General features: G+C 39.0%; 1 pseudogene; it reads right to left on the reverse strand.

The window, feature by feature from the left end:
- Positions 1 to 13,459: 13,459 nt before the first annotated feature.
- LOC126585752 (uncharacterized) lies at positions 13,460 to 14,433 on the reverse strand (annotated as a pseudogene).
- Positions 14,434 to 18,551: the final 4,118 nt, after the last annotated feature.

Below are 18,551 nucleotides of genomic sequence, written 5' to 3' on the forward strand. Positions count from 1 at the left end.
CATAATTTCCACTTTATATATAGGTACTTTCCCCAACGTCCAATTGTATACTCAAGCCCTTTCCCCTACACCTGACAAATACAGGATTCAAGATTGAATAACTACACAACTCCCCACTTTAGACACAACTCAACACCACCAAACACTTGAACACAATTTTTCTTGCTTTGTGATGCTTATGCATGTGTAATGTAACATAGATATCAATAACCACATTTTATCTAATTTTTTTTTTTTTTTTTATAAAACCTCGATGGTATGAGGGGAATTTTATTGATATCAAAAAGAAGTTACACCTAATATGGGGGGGACATAAACCTAACCCCTCATAATACAAGAAAAATGGATAAAAATACATGAAAAAGAAGGGGGGCATAAACCTTACCCTTCTAGAAACACAAACAATTAAAATACAAGGAAAAAAGGGGGGACATGAAACCTATCCCCTCTAAAACCAAACCTAAAAGACTAAACCTGCAAAACAAATTAAGCAACATCACAAGGTTAAGAAAAAAAAAACGAAGAAAGTGAGTCAAACATGTATGCTGATATGCAAAATAATTTATGAAGCAGTAGCCAGGAAAGCCACCATAGTCTGAAAACAAAGCAGCACGAGCCACCAACGGAGGGGAATCATGCCATATTAAAGTTGGTGAAGATAAGCCCACGTTAGCAAAATTGTCCGCATCAATATTTCTTGCGCGACATGTGTGAGAGGCATAGAAAGTCATCTTTCGAATGCGGTCCAAACAAATAGACCATTGCATACAAAGAGGCCAAGGAGGATCAAAATCAGTTAATTGGAGAGCAGAAATGACACTAGAAGAGTCACTTTCCATTTAAAGGCAATGCCAACCCTGCTGATATGTAAACTCTATGCCAATAATAATTGTTGATAATTCTGCAAAGAAAGAGTTGCGATGACCAATCCCTTGGTAGAAGCCACCAAGAAATTGACCATGGCAATCCCTAAAAACTCCTCCACAAGTAGTAGGACCAGGATCTCTTTTGGACAAATCATCTGTATTAAGTTTAATCCAAGGAAACCAGGGAGAAGACCAAAGCACATGAAGAATAGTTGGCGCCTTGCGAGAGATAGGTTGGATCCCAAAAGAAGAAATGATACGAGTGTCAAAACCTTGGGAATAACCAGGTATAAATTTCCCACCATGAAGGATCCCAGAATTGATGGACATGCAAAAAATAAACTTATTTCGAGCTTTCCAAATATCCAAAATAGTATAAAGACCCGCAAAATCTACTATTGGAAAAATGACTTATGTATGTAGGCATCCCAAAAAGAAACCAGAGAATATGAAAAAAGACAAAGAGGTATGCTAAGATATCCGACAACCGAAGAAAAGATGAATAGTAGATTCCTCAGAATTATGACAAAAAGAACAAATGGACGCTAAAGAAATACCACGTCGTTGTAGTGCACATTCGGTAGGAAGTTTATCATGAAAAAGCCGCCATGCCAAAATAGACAGTTGAGGTGGGATAAAATGTCACCAAATAACCTTTGCCCAAGCACAATCACTATGTTTTCGTCGAATAAGATGATAGGCAGAAGAAAAGGAAAATTTCTCAGTAGATGTAGGCTTTCAGATCAATTTGTCATCCTTTTTATTTAACAGCAAAGGTAAATGTAGAATCTACTCTACTACAGAATAAATCTACACAATAATCTGGCAAAGACCAACTTTGAGCTTCAATAACATTTGAAACCCTAGGAAGAACTATAGGTGCATGATCGAAGATAATGAAGAACCAATAATCGGGCTATCCAACAATTTGTCAAACCAAAAGGAAACTGACTTCTCATCACCAATAACCCAATGACTATTATTATTCAAAATAGGCAAAGCACGCTTCAACTTGTGTCACATAGAAGACCATAAAAAGGTATCCTATTTTTTATAAGGTGCAAGAGAAAAATGTTGACGAACAAATGAACCCCACAGAGAAGAGGATTGTAAAGCATCACAACCAAAACTAATCAAAGCCGTCAAGTTCAAAGTAGTCAAATCACGAAGACCAAGGCCACTTTCATGCTAAGGTCCACACATCATACTCTAATCAATAGTTACTAGCTTTCCTGAAGCCAAGTCCTCTCCATGCACAAGCAGAAAGATGCTTTAAAAGGCAAATGGGCCATTGATAAACTGAGAAGCTATGGAGAAACAAGCTTTGATAAACACATTGCACCAATTGGAGTTGTCTATCCATTAAGAGAAGTTTACCTTTTCCAACTTGAAAGACGAGCTTACCACATTTTATCTGATAAGCTTGCAAGCTTCAACTTAAATCAATCTGATCGAGTTTTATCTAGCTATAAATTTTCTTTGAACTAACAGTGCATGTGATAAATTAGAATGAGCTTGTAATTCAGGCCCATAACGTTCATTAGTAAAACCCTCAGTGACATTTCCAAAGACATTAGCATTCCAAAGTTTTAGAATAAGTTTGAACAACGTAAGCTTCTGTTGAAAAATAAATATAGGACACCTATAAACTTGAATAGACTGCCGTGAAATTTTAATCAAAATAATAAAATAAGGATGGTCTAACCACATGCGATGAAAGTGAAAGGAGTAGGACCTTAAGCTGCAAATTTCTAATAAGAAACTAAAAGAGGATTATGGTCTGAAGAATGACGAACCAAAGTAGAGCAATTGGTGATAAGCCATGCATACAGCCATGCAAGAGAACAAAATCACCGATCTAATAACATTTCAAAATGAGATGATATGCCATACCCATTAGTCCAAGTGAAAGGAGATCCCTTAACATCGGAACGAAACAACACTTATCCACCAGAGCTTGAAACTTCTCACATGCTATTCAATGAGGTAGAATACCCCCTGTTTTCTCATGGATGCCAAGAACCGCATTAAAATCACCCAAAATAAGTAAAGGACCAGAAAAGCCAGCACAAATTTAAGAAATAGAAAGCCATAGTGGTCCACGTTCCACCGCTGTAGTAGCACCTTAAACAAAAGTAATACAATGGCAGTGCCAGCTACCCAAAGTTGATAGTAAATGTTGACTTGAAGAAGATAATACCGTAGGGGATAGAACATTAGTTGTGTGAAAAACCCAAATATTAGGTAATCTTATTAAGTCATGCTTTGTTGTGTAAGCTGATATTGGAGTGCTAAGTGTCACAATCCTAGAAGGGGAGTTGGTTAGATGATTAGCTTAGTCATTAAGCTAACTAATATGTATAAATAGGCGAGTGAATAGGATTGTAAATACTTTTGAGACTGAATGAAATAACTCTTCTTCCTCTCTCTATTTCTCTCTGTAAGTTTTCTTACTCACAAAGCATCAATGGCGATACTTTCTTTGGTCTGTTATGATGGTATCAAGAGCCAGGGTTCATCAAGTTCCTGAATTTTTTGCGGTTGGTAGTGATAGCAGTGGAAGATTTGCGGTTACGAGGCTCCGAAAGTTGATCTAAAGTCAGGTATGTTCTTCAGAGGATCTTGAAATTTTTTTTTCTCTTCTTTCAGTTCGAGTTGATGTGGTTGATAATTGCGGCACGAAGCTAGAATTAAATGTGTTTAAGGAAAGATTATGTGATATATCATGATGAATTTTAAGCACAAAGCTTGTTTGTTCTTGGATTTGAGTCGGTGTTTGTGTAATTAGGGCACTGAATTGAATATTGGCCTTGAAATGATTTTGTTTGTGAAATTTAAGAAGAATTGTTGAGCACGAAGCTCTTATTTGCACATAAATTTACAGATTTGGAAAATTTAGGGTAGGAAGCTTGTCTTTATCTATATACGAAGATCAGTTTCTTTATGAGAAATTTGGGGATTCTTTATAGCATGAAGCTCTTATTTGGTTTGATATACAATGCACGAAGCGTGTAGATTGATTCTTTCTTTATTCACAAATGGAGTCTTTTTCTCTCAAAATTGAAGGCTTATTGAGAATGCTCACGATCCGATTACAAGATGACAATTTTGCAAAGTGGTCATTTCAGTTTCGATCTGTCCTGGAAAGATATGATTTGTTTGATTTCTTTGATGGAACTAATGTTTGTCCACCAAAGTATGTGATTTCTCTGGAAGATGGTGTAACCAAGGAGATTACAAATGCTTATCGAGAGTGGGTTAAAACAGATAAAGCCTTGTTAAGTTTGTTGATTGCTGTTCTGGGTGATGAAGCCATTGAGTATGTGGTTGGTTGCAAGACCGCTTGTGAAGCTTGGACCAGTCTTACTGATAGATATGCAATAGTGTCTTAAGCGAGAATCAATCATCTCAAGACTGAAGTTCACACTATTAAGAAGGGTGCTGACACTATTGAGAAATACTTGTTACGTCTTAAAAGTTTAAAAGATCAGTAATTTGCCGTAGGGAAAACTGTTTTAGACAATGATCTAATTGTAGCTGCTTTGGCTAAGTTGCCATTTGAGTACAACATGATCAAAATTGTGATTATGGCCCGATAGTCTTCCATTACACTTAAAGAGTTCCATGCACAGCTCTTGAGTACTGAGAAATAGCAGAAGAAGTTCAGAGTGGTCCTCAATTCCCTATGACTGGCATGTATTCACATAGAGAATCTTCCAATGCTGCAGCTCAACGAGGACAGGGATTTAATGGTGGATATGGAGGTGAACAGTATTATTTAGGAGAGTTTTCAAATGCTGCAGTGCATCATGGACAAGGGAATAAGGGTCGTCAGTTTTATCTAGAAGAATCTTCCTATGTTGTTGCTCAACGAGGACAGGGGTTTCATGATGGAGGTTTTGGCTTTGTTAGTCAAAATCAGAGGGAAAAAGGTAGTGGTTCTACTGGTGGGGGCTTTAATCAAGCTAATATACCACCACAGTTTCATTCCAATCGAAACAATGGTAATGGTCAGAGGTATAATTCACGACCACGATTCAATGGAGGAAACGGGTTTAATTCTGGCTATAATAACAGAGGAAGTGGCTATGGTAATTCTGGTGGGAGTTTTTAGAATAAGGGAGGTTCAAGTTGGAAAAATTGGAATGGTAATAATGGTCAGAAGTCTGCAATTATTCCTGAATGTCAGATTTGCAACAAACGTGGTTGTACAGCTCCAAATTGTTACTATCGAAATGAACAGCCACCTGTGATACATGGTACTATATCTGAATGCCAAATTTATGGAAAGCGGGGGCACACTGCTCTCACTTGCTTCCATTGCAGTAACTATGCGTATCAAGGTATTAATCCACCCTCAACCTTGACTGCCATGACTGCTCAGGCTTATTCCAATTTCAATCCTAATCAAGCGTGGGACATCGGCGCCAATCATCATATGACTGGAGATCTTAATGATCTGGACATGATTGCACCATTTGAAGGCGATCAAAATATCACGGTTGGCAATGGAGAATGTCTTCCAGTGAAGAATACTGGTTCCCATTCTTTACATACTCAGTCTAAAACATTATATCTTGCTACTGTCTTACATGTTCTTCCTTAGCAGCTAGTTTATTATCTGTGTATACATTGTGCAAGGATAATAACACTACCTCAACCTACATGCTCCACTCACAAAGCTTCAACATACAAGCTTCAACAAAAGAAAAATTCAAAGAACTTAGTGAAGAAGGCTTTGGTGTATTTAACACAATACGTTGAAATGAAACAAAGCTTATTTATTGATATCTCTAAGAAGTTACAAATATGTACATATACACGAGTCAAAATAAACAAACAAGAGGGAGCCTTCACAAAGGTTGCTTAGGAGAAGTCTCAGCAGTCGGCAGAGCCCCAGAAAGAGAAGGCACCGGAGGGGGATCATTCGGAGCCTCAGTACTGGACAGCACCCTAGAAGGAGGAGGCATCGGAGGTTGATCATTTGGAGCTTCATTACGCGGTACAGCCCCAGAAGACGAAGGCAATAAATGCCTTTGGAACAAACCCACAAACCTCTGATGATCATGTAAAATCTGACCATCAGATTCCTTCATCTGGTCAAGCTTCCTCTTCATATTTGTAGCATAGTCATGAGCGAGCCGGTGCAACTGTTTATTCTCATGCTTGAGCCCTCTAATCTCTTGTTTGAGACTCATCACTTCAGCCGCCAATGATTCAACTTGGCGGGTTCGAGCAAATAGGCGTTGGGCCATATTAGACACAGAACCTGCACACTGAACACTGAGAGCCAGAGAATCCTTAACAGCCAACTCATCAGACCGTTTGGAAAGTAGTCTGTTATCTTTGGGAGTGAGAAGGTTCCTGGCCACCACCGCAGCGGACATATCATTCTTCATCACGGAATCCCCAACGGTAAGAGGACCAGTAGGGGATAAGAAGGATGGGCGCCATATGTTGTCTGGAGAAGGCGTGGCTGCCTCTTCAACAAGGTTCAAGTCAAAACGACGGTCGGAGGGGCCAGACATTTTTCAAAGGTGTTGAAGAGAAAAGAGGTCGGACAAATCAAGATCTTAAAAATGCAAGAAGGGAGCTTCCACTGGTGGAGATTCAAGTGTGCTTTGGAACTTAATACCAGTCTCTATAAAAATCCACACTCGATGGAGCTTCAGAAATCGAAGAGGCGCCTGCTCAGAAATCGAAAAGGCGTTTGCTTTCTCAAAAGCTGGGCTGCTCAGAGACCACGAGGGTCGATCCCAGGAATCGAAGAAGCTTTTGCTTTCTCAAAAGCTGGGCTGCTCAAAGACCACGAAGGTCGATCGCAGAAATCGAAGAGGCGCTTACTTTCTCAAAAGCTGGGCTGCTCAGAGAACACGAGGGCCGATCTCAGAAATCGAAGAGGCACCTGCTTTTTCAGCCTTGTCAGTACCTGTCACATGCACACTAAACTTTGCGGAAATTACGGGCATTCTGTCGAAGATTTCTAGTGAAGTAGAAAGCACGTGAATGTTTCTGTTCAATTATTCACTTTCCACACGCAACATCAGCTCACGGGTACCACAGATAACTTTGCCAAAAATCTCTGACAAAGTTTAAACACGTGAAGCTTGCAGCTCCCATTACATCGCTATGACCAAGAAGGGTAAAAGAATAGCAAAGAAACAGCACTAACAAAGTTTAGACACATAAATTTTGAAGGTCTAGCTACCATATTATTACCTACAAGGGTAAAGGAACAGGACCATTGCTGGATAATTGGAAAGCCCCTGTGGGTCAACCTCTGTGCTCCGAGGCAAGGTAGACTAGCAAACAGGCCTAACCTTTACTCACATTCGAGAAAACACTCAAAACAAGATTGCTTGCTTCAAGATCGAAGATGCACCGTCCTCCGAATCTCGAGAGCCAGACTCCTAACATGATTACTTTCTCAAAAAGCGACGAGGCACCGCTCTCCGAATCTCGAGAGCCAGACTCCTAGCAGGATTGCTTTCTCAAAAATCGAAGAGGCACCGTTCTCCGAATCTCGAGAGACAGATCCCCGACATGATTGCTTGTTCGAAAACCGAAGAGGCACCGCTTTCTCAACTTCGAGAGCCCCTTAGATAAAGCTTGTCTATAATCCTTACACCGTTTTCTCAACCTCGAGAGCCAGATCTCCTTGGATAAAGCTTGTCTGTAATCTTCACACGTAACATCAGCTTTCCAGATACCACAGACCACTTTTTCAAAGTGCTCTGACAGAGTTAAAACACGTGAAGCTGACAGCTCCCACTACCGTTCTATGACCAAGCAGGGTAAAAGAATAGTATTACTCTGTGTTAGGGAGACTCCTATATATGTCGACCTCCATCCTCAACGGATAGGCAGACCTGCAAAAATGCTCAACCCTTCCTCATATCTGAGAGGGCACTCCCAACGAAGCCTCTCGAAATACTCAGCTTTCTTTCCCCCCGAGAATACCTCTGCAAACAAGCTACACTAGAGCAAGAATATCTCATATCATCAGGGTTAAAAGCAAGAGTATCCCATATCATGCTTTTTCCCTGTCTTTTCCTTTGGCCTTGTTCTTACCTGCAAGACAAGGAGAAAGAGAGCAATCAGTCAGCACTTGGAATCAAGCTTCCAGTCCGGAACTGACTGCCTGGAACCCCATTGCTCTCGAGTACTCATCTTCAACATCTTATGCTTCCCGAGAAGATACCACATCTGCCTGAGGAACAAATAGGGCAAGTGAGAAGGATACAAGGAAGCATGTGGAGACAAGCGCAACAGAACACGTGCCGATACATCCACTACTTTGTCAACAGCAAAAGTATCCCATATCAGCAGGGTCGAACGTACTCTAGATTTGATGGACTTGTTTTGACCCTCAAATTCTTCAGTCGGCCTTATATTCTGGCGGAAACAAGAAAACCCTCCAGCCCAGTTCAAGAATAAGCCTGTGGAAAGTTACTTCTTCAAAAGCAAAAGTATCTCATATCACATTTTCTCCTTTTCTTCTCTTTATCTTTCATGCTACCTGCAAGATAAGGAGAAGGATAACAATCAGCCGGAACTCGAAATCAAACTTCTGATTTGGGACTGATTGCTTGGAGCTCTGATTGCTTACCTTGTCTGTCACCTCTTTCAGCAGATCCCCTAGCTCGGCGACTTGGGGGACTCCTACTACATGGTTTGTATCGCGCTTGACTAAGCCTGAAACTACAAGTAAGCGTCAAGTGAAATTGACACATTACCTTGTGCATCTCCACCAGTTAAAGATAGCACCCCTGGAAGGAGGAAGAGTACTTCCAAAGAAGATGCCACATCTACCTATGAGACAGATAAGGCAAGTGAAGACGATACCACACTTCGGTACTTAAAAGTTTCGTGATTACGAGATCATTCTTTCACAATATTTCCTAATGTCATTTGTACTAAATCATTCACTTGTACTCACTAAAGGAGAGCTTGAACCTATATATTGTGTAAACCCTTCACAATTAATGAGAACTCCTTTACTCCGTGGACGTAGCCAATCTGGGTGAACCACGTACATCTTGTGTTTGCTTCCTGTCTCTATCCATTTACATACTTATCCACACTAATGGCCGGAGCAATCTAGCGAAGATCACAAACTTAATATTTAAGATGATATTTTTTGGTGTATGCTTTTCGCAAACGATATAGTGTTGATAGATGAAACGCAGGAAGGGGTAAACGCGAAGCTTAACCTTTGGAGAGAAGTGTTGGAATCTAAAGGTCCTCGCCTAAGCCGATCAAAGACGGAATATATGGAGTGCAAGTTCAGTGTAAACGGAGGCCAAAATGAGTTAGGGGTGAGGATCGGAGATCAGGAAATACCAAAGAGCGACCGTTCTCACCCATAGAATACAAGCTGGATGGATGAAGTGAAAGAGTGCATCCGGCGTGTTGTGTGACCGTCGTAGGCCACTGAAGCTCAATGGAAAATTTTATAGGACGGCAATAAGGCCGGCAATGCTGTATGGCATAGAATGTTGGGCGGTGAAGCATCAACACGTAGGTGTAGTGGAGATGAGGATGCTTCGTTGGATGTGTGGGCACACGAGAAAGGATAAGATTAGGAATGAGGATATCCGAGGTAAAGTAGGAGTAGCCGAAATTGAAGGAAAGAGGAGAGAAAATTGGTTACGGTGGTTTGGACATGTGCAAAGAAGGCCTACTGACGCTCCGGTTCGAAAATGTGACCACGGGACAGAGGTTCAGGGCCGAATGGGTAGAGGAAGACCTAGGAAAACTTTGGAAGAGACCCTAAGAAAAGACTTAGAGTACTTGGATCTAACGGAGGACATGACACAAAACCGAGCGCAATGGCGTTCTAGGATTCATATAGCCGACCCCACTTAGTGGGAAAAGGCTTTGTTGTTGTTGTATGGTTTTTGGTTGCAGGACAAGGCAACAAAGACAATATTAATGAGAGGAAGGAGTAGTGGAGGTCTGTATTACATTCCCAAAAATATGTCTTTCAAGAATAACAAGCATCTGTCAGTTACAACTCCAAAGGCATTTCTTGGTCAAGTGGTGAAGGCTTCTCTTTGGCATCATAGACCAAGACATCCTAGTAATGATGTATTGCATAGTATGCTTTCTAATTCTCAGATTGTGTATAAACCAGATGTGAATAAACATGTATGCAGTTTATGTCTTAGTGGGAAAATGTCTAGGCAAGTGTTCACTTCTAGTTCACATTTGTCCGTAATACCATTTCAACGGATAAGTAGTGATGTATGGGGACCATTTTCTGTTGTTTCACTTGAAGGATATAAATACTTTGTTAGTTTCATTGATGACTATACAAAGTTTACATGGTTGTTTCCTCTGGTATATAAATCTCAAGTTCTATCTGTTTTTGAGACTTTCTATGCCTTTGTTTAGAACTAGTTTCATGCATCCATTCAGTATTTTCAGTCTGATGGTGGTGGAGAGTATATGTGTCTTGCATTTAAGAAAATTTTAAAATTCTAAAGAAGTCGTACATGTTGTTTCTTGTCCCCATACACCTCAGCAAAATGGAACTGCTGAGCGAAAACATCGCCATATTATAGAGACTGCTATTACATTACTAACTGCTGTCTCTTTGCCTCATAATTTTTGGATGCATGCTTGCTCTCATGCTATCTTTCTGATTAATAGAATGCCGTGCAAATCCTTGGCTATGCAATCTCCTTATTTCAAGTTGTTTGGGACTCATCCATTAGTCACTTCACTTGAAATTTTTGGAACTGCTGTATATCCATATCTTAGACCTTACACTAAGCATAAATTGGATCTTAGAATAGATCAATGTGTTTTCTTGGGCTATGTTTTAGGATACAAAGGGGTTGTATATTATCACAGAGGGAAGAGAAGGGTGTTTATCTCAAGGCATGTGGTTCATGATGAACACGTATTTCCATTTCAACAAGGTTCTATAGTGCAACACACTGTTCATAATTATCAACCTCAGTTAACACATCCAGTGGTTGTTCCAGTTGTGTTACCACAGTCTTCAGTTGGCAGATTTGATCACCATAACCATCATGCAATCTTAGTGCATAATGGTGTGAATTCAATGGTTCAGAATACATCCTCAGTGCATGCTAGTCCAGTGTCATCTGATATTAGTTAGGATGTAAACTCATCTTCTCATATACAGACTTCCTCTCTCAATACTACTCCACACTCATCTCCTCAAACTACATCTTTGTTGCCTATCCACCAATCTGCACCATTGAAGGTATCTCTTAATCTCACAAATACTAATGCACTGCCTTCTGATTCTGTACATACTGAAAATTCTGATTCTTCAAATGTTCATCCTATGACTACTAGTCTTAAATCTGGGGCTATTCATAGAAGAGATTATAGTGCATATGCAACAACAACTAGTCCTAAATCTTCTAGTTCATCTCCTTATCTTGATGATACTATATGTCTTGGTTTCACTGTTGTCCTAGATATATCTGAGCCTATTGAACTTGTATCTTATAAACATGCTATTGTGCATTCTCATTGGAGAGATGCCATGTCAGAAGAATTTTCTGCACTTCAAAAACAAGGGACTTGGGATCTTGTTCCTTTGCCTTCTAATAAGAACATTATTGGTAGCAAGTGGATTTATAAGGTCAAGAGGGATCAAAATGGTGCAGTGTCTAGATACAAGGCTCACCTTGTGGCTCAGGGTTTTAGTCAAGAACATGGCCTAGACTATGATGAAACTTTCATCCCGGTTGTTAGGCACAGTACTGTACGAATTGTATTGGCCCTTGCATCTTCTAACAAATGGTCTTTAAGGCAGTTAGATGTCAAGAACGCCTTTCTTCATGGGGATTTGCAGGAGGAAGTGTTTATGAAACAACCACGAGGGTTCCAGGATCCTCAATATCCTGACTATGTTTGTAAGCTCAGAAAGTCGCTCTATGGGTTGAAACAGGCGCCTCAAGATTGGAATTCCAAGTTTACAACTTATTTGCATACATTTGGGGTTCAATGTTTCAGATTTAGATCCCAGTTTGTTTGTTAAAACTTAAGAAAGTGCAGTGGTTATTCTTCTCTTGTATGTTGATGATATAATCATCATAGGTTCTGATGTAGTTCTTGTTTAACAAGTTATTGATGAATTAAGCATGGTATTTGATATGAAAGACATGGGTCTACTCACTTTCTTCTTGGGTTTACAAATCTCTTATCAAGATAATGGTGACTCGTTTGTGTCTCAATTAAATTATGCTAAAGAGCTCATCAAAAAGGCTAGTATGGTCTCTTGTAAACCTTGTCCAACTCCGTGCAAGCCACACACTCAAGTACTTAAAGATGAGGGCATAGAACTTTTTGATCCCACTGAATTTCGAAGTCTGGTAAGAACATTACAGTATCTTACATTCACCTGGCCTGACATAGCTTATGTTGTGAATTATGCTTGTCAATTCATGTCCAATCCTACTGATGTTCACCTTCAGTTGGTAAAGTGGATCATTCGATATCTTCAAGGTACTATGGCATATGGCCTTACATACTCATCTGCACATACTTTGGATTTGTTAGCATTCAAAGATGCCGATTGGGCATCCGATATCAACACAACGCGATCAACTATTGCGTATGTGGTGTTTTTAGGACATAATTTAGTATCATGGCAGTCAAAGAAGCAAGGAAGTGTCTCGAGAAGTTCAATAGAGGCGGAGTATAAAGCTTTCGCCAATGTTGCTGTAGATGTTGCATGGATAAGATTAATTTTGAAATATTTACAGGTCTTTCTGCCCTCATCTCCGGTCTTGTATTGTGACTATATTTCAGCGTTGGCTTTGTGTTCGAATCCAATGTTTCATACTAGGATTAAACATTTGGATACATACTTTCATTTTGTTCGTGAAAAAGTGAAAAAAGGAGACTTACAAGTTGATTATATCTCCACTAATGATCAGGTTGCTGATATTTTGACAAAGGGTCTTCATGGTCCCTTATTTGTTCAACATTGTATCAATCTCAAATTGGGAATTCCCAGTTGAGATTGAGGGGGGGGGGGTTAATAAGTCATGCTTTGTTGTGTAAGCTGATCTTGGAGTGCCAAGTGTCACAATCCTAGAAGGGGAGTTGGTTAGATGATTAGCATAGTCATTAAGCTAACTAATATGTATAAATAAGCGAGTGAATAAGATTGTAAATACTTTTGTGACTGAATGAAATAACTCTTCTTCCTCTCTCTCTATTTCTTTCTATAAGTTTTCTTACTCACAAAGCATCAATGACGATACTTTCTTTGGTCTGTTATGAAATCTCTGGCCTCTGTCATTTACCTCACAAAACGCATATGAATAGATTTCCCAAAAAGATGGACGAATTTTCATTGTAGAAGTCATAGATTCTGCCAGAAAAAACATGTTTGGAGAATATTTTCTGAGAAGGCTCCGTAAAGCTTGTTGAGTGGGGTGATCCGCTAAGCCCGGAATATTCCAATAAATGGTCTTCACGTATCATGAGGAGCCATAGCAGCAACCCTAGCACGAGTTTGAATAGTCTCACACTTGTGCGTATGATAACCAAATTCCTCCTGTTTTTTTTCGTAAGTTTAAATGTAATTAACTGTTCATTATTAGTTGTCTTCCCTGCGACAAACAATTGAAATCTTAACGACCTTGACATATCTGATATGATTTGCACAAATCCATGTCGGCTCGGTCATAAATCCTTGTGAAATCACATTTATTTGATTCTTTTGCAATTGTAATTAGACAAAAAGGAAGTTATTGTCTGAATTAATTTCTATTATGGTACCGTGGATATTATTATAATTTGAACATTTGTAACACTACGGTAGAAACAAAAGTAAATGAGTTTTCAAAGGTATTTGCTGCATTCCTCGCAAGCTGCTTGGTTGGGATTTTGGTCCAGAGATGAAGGACAAAAGTGATTCAAATACCGTGACTGTTTCAACATCTCACAACTTGCTAACGATGGCTATCGTTTCTTGGTGGTTGTTGAGGGAGATGGGTTGGATTTCGATTCCCTTGAGATTTGACATAGCCTTGTTGATTGTCCTTTTTACCGTCGTCCTGGATGTTAAGTACTTGACCTTGCTTGTGAGTGCTCCAGATTCAACTCCCTGCCTTCTTATGATTGATTGAACGTCCTGAACACATTCCTTGGTTTGCGAAAGGGCATCCTTTGCACTTCCACAAACATCCAAGGGCTTGAGAGAGCCGTTTAATACCTCAGTAGTGCATTTCTCATTCTGTGCTTGTGCCAAGGCCTGTTGAGTGAGGGGCAACTGATACTGAAGCAACCTCTCAACAGAATCATGCAAGTCTTGGAGACCACTTAATTTTTGGCTGATTGATGTTGATGATATGGAAGTGGCCTCGGAAAACCTCAATCTACACAAATGCTCGTCAATTTCTTAAACAATCGGGTGTGGCCTAGAGGGGAAGTTGTTAGAACGAGTGGGAAAGTCATTTCTTCGCGTTTTGGTTGACGTACAATTCAAACTTGATGTGTTCCTTTCCATCTGCATCTGGTTAATATATAGTGTTGGTTAAGGGAAAGGGGACATGGAATCTCATCCACCTCAATCTCCAGTGAGAGAAAACGCGATTTCGATCTGGATCTATACGTTCCCTATGTAATGCTTTTGCAATGTCTCTTGTCCCACCAGCATACCAACTCATTTTTGTAAATAAAGTTTCTGTTTGGGTTAAAACTTAAACTTTGGGCTCAAAAGGAAGTTGGCCCAAAAAGATGAGAGAAGCCCGAAATCCAGCTGAAGCCCTGAAGGCAGAAAATGCCTTTCTCGACTAGGTGCAGGTCATTTGCACCACTTGCTCACCTACCCAAAGACCAAGTGGTATAGACCAGCCAACTAATCAGCCCAAAAGTACTTTACAGTGGCAGTACAAGTAAATAGCTGATGAGTCACTATCCTTCAAACCGCATTCGGGCAAGATTACTGCTATAGGAGGCCAAGCCAAAGTGTCTATAAAAGAAGAAAGAGAAATCAGAGTTGAGGACACTCAAACAAACAAACAAATACAAGCACAAACTCTGCTTAAAAGCCAGATTTGCTTTCAAACGAAGCTGTAGTCAGCCCAAGCCTTCATCCCTTTCGGGATAAACCCTCACTCAAGCCTTTGTAATAGCTCTGCTACCCTGTTCAACTCTTGCTGCAGTATCGATTTCTTTCTGTAAACTCATCTCCCTACCCCTCTTCTAAAGCTCTCAACCCCCTTGATAAACCACAAAGATAGACAGTTGCAAGACGATCAGCCTTGCCCGACAAGGTTAAACCTTGCCTGACCCTTTTTGTTTTTGTTTTTTCATTCATTAGCCTAGCAATATGTTGTATACTTTAAGTTGTATTCAAGTTATTTCTAGTAAGATGGCTATTAAAAGACTCTCTCAGTGCTTGAATTCGATTTGAATATGTCTTCACAGTTCAAACCAGATCTAAGTTCGAAGCCCTCGGGCATGTAAGATTTGATAATTTAAAAGTCATTTTCCTCAAGGCATAAAAAAGAACCTTATGTGGACTTAACCCATCCACGACAAGCTTTGATAACAAGAAGTCCGAAGTTACTTGGGGCGCAAGTAATCGACCTATTCCTTAGTTTTATTTCTATTATATTATGATTACCATAAAACGTTTGAGTATGGAATGAATTATGATAGGAAGCATCAAGGCCTACACCTAAGGCCCTACAAAGGCACCTATTTGGATTCATTCTATTCCTCAGGTTAGAACGTTTGAGTATAGAAGTAATTCTGATGGGAAGCCTCAAGGCCTATATCTAAGGCCCTACAAAGGCACCTATTTGGATTCATTCTGCTCTTCGGGCTCAAGTAATCAGAAGTATAATGGTTATAAGACTCATACAATCAATGAAGAGGACATTATATGTTCGAGTACTGAGTTAGTTATTGACTGGAAGCCTTAAGGCCTACACCTAAGGCCCCACAAAGGCACCTGTCATAACTAACATAGTCTCTCAGATATATATACAACTAAAACTCAACATCCGTTTTACATCTGCCATGCTGAAGATGGCAGTGACATGCCTGAGCACTTAAAAGTTAATCTTGATTGTGAGCCTCAAGGCCTACACCTAAGGCCCCACGAAGGCACCTTTCAAAGTTAACTCTGTCCTTCTCTTTCAGCTTTGCCCGACAAGCTTTGCCCGATAAGCCCACCAGTGAAGCAGAAGCCCGACAGAAAGCATCAACCGACGCCAACCTCTCAGGGAGCTGTGTGCTCATCGGCCAGGGAACAATTCTTGCCACGAACAGTTTCATAGTATGCTTTCTTGGATTTCTGAAAATAAATTACGTGATTGCACGAGTGGGATCGACCCTTTGTGCAACAATATTCATCGAGAGGCGAGAAACCATCTTAGCCAACCTTCTTATATGCTTAAAAGCCTCATCTAAATTATGCTAATGAACCCTTTTAGTCCACTTTGTTCGTGTTAGGGCTATTCACTAATTATCCACATCAGTCTTTTTATTAAAATGTGATAAATGTCATCCCTTAGGGCTATTCACTAATTATCCACATCAGTCTTTTTATTAAAATGTGATAAATGTCATCCCTTATTTATAGGTTTATCTTTTACTGAATTTAGAATTGAATATTATTTCTCCTTTTTCTTGCTCCTTATTTGTATATCAATTTTTTCTTTTATCTCCATCATAGGTTAATTATGTTAACTAATTTATGTGTTGTATCACAAACCACTTTTTATAGCATTTTTTATAGCATTCAATAAATTCTATAAAAAGTGTGTTAAAGAAATCAACCCCATCTCATTGAAATACCCTACACAAATCTAGAATAAAAATTTCTAGAACATTCACTAAAGTTGGTTAGCTAGATTATCCAAGTTATAAAGTAGTCCTTTGTAGAAAGGACTAGAAGGTTCTTTCTTAAGTTGGTGGAAGAGTCTAGAAGAATGGTGAGGTTTCCACCAACATGCAAGATTAGTGTAGGTAATTATAGCTTAGGAAGTTACTGGAATTATCTAGATATCTCTAGCATTATGTTTCCATGCTTCTCCAAGATTCTATCCATGCCTATAAAAGGAGAAGGCATCCACACCATTTGTATCAATCAATGTAACCAACAAGAAAGAAAGAAGTAATCAAGCAAGTAGACAACCAAGTGAGAGTGAGAAGTAAGTGAGTAGTCTTGTGAAGAGTGTGAGTGGTCTAGAGTGTGTCTCTAGAAAGAGTGAGTGTCATAGCTTCTAAAGAGTGTCCTTGAGAGTTTGTGTGTGTAATACAAGTAATTTGTTTACTTGTTTTGTCTTTCCAACACTTGTGTTAGAGTTGTGTACTCTAATTTTTCCTTAACAAAGTGTTCTATAGCATTTTCTTTAATGCTATGGTGGACCGCGCTATAGAAAGCTTTACACCTTCAATACTTTTTCGATTGCTATAAAGAAATTGCTATGAAATGTTTTCTATAGCATTTTCCAAATGTTATAAGATAATCTATAGAATTTTTTAAATGCTATAATCACTCTTTGTAGCATTTAAAAATACTATGAAAAATTTGTCATAGCAACTTCAAAATGTTACAGTAGACTTTTTTATGGCATTTTCAAACATTTCATAGCATTTGGTAGCATATAGGAAACATCTATTACATTTATGATATCGTTGTACAATCTATCACTTCGGAAACAATAAGTGAACGAAGAAATTTTTTTTTATTACAAATCACCAATGTAATATCACCATTCAATCATTTAAAATCATATGATATCTATACACAAATAGAATTGAACTAAACGAATACAACCATATTTTAATTAACCATTGCATCTCGCGCTTATTGTAATATAAATCAACATAAACAGACATGTTACGCCCAACGAAAGCTTAATTAAAAGGGAAACAACCAGAGCAAAATTCCAAGAAGTATTTACAACAAGAAGCAAAGATTGAAAATAGATATGCTACTAGGTCGCTCAACAAAAAATAAAAAATAAATAAATACCAACTACATAAAATCCTGACACATTATGACGTACCAGAGATTGAAAATAGATATGCCAACATATGTATGGATTAGAAAAACAATTTGGACAAAAAGAGGAATAACAAGTCGGAACCCAAAATACAGCCTACACTCTTACATTTCAAATGTCATTTTGACAGAAGCTACAAACTGCAAATTTACAGAGAAATATATAAGAGGAATTATTTGGCCCCATATAACCTCTTTCTACACCCAATTTAAATTTTAAATGTAAATTGTTTTTTTCTTTTCCTTATTGCATAATTACGAACAAGCACAAATATAATTAACAATAAAACTAATATTTATCCCATCCCAAAAATTAAACCCTACCATCATACAATGTTTATCCTACCTCCATTCCGGCTGAAACCCTATGAGCTCTCATAAAGAAAAACAAGCTTTTTTTAGAATGGAGAAGATGAGTTTTTGGGTTTCAATTCATGGCTATCAACGCTAGAAGTTGAGAAGATGGGTTTTGAGTTTCGCATCGTATATGGTGGCGAAACCTCCCCTGCCAATTTGGTTTCCTCGAAGGTTTAGGCAAATCTTATAATTCCATGTCTCTCTCATCCCTTCATGAAGTTTGGTTTCCCCTGCCAATTTGGTTTCCTCAAAGGTTAGGCATATACTACTTGCCTCATCTCTTTCATGCATTTTTGGCAAATATTATAATT

This window comes from Malus sylvestris, chromosome 10, assembly GCF_916048215.2.
Source record: "Malus sylvestris chromosome 10, drMalSylv7.2, whole genome shotgun sequence".
NCBI lineage: Eukaryota > Viridiplantae > Streptophyta > Magnoliopsida > Rosales > Rosaceae > Malus > Malus sylvestris.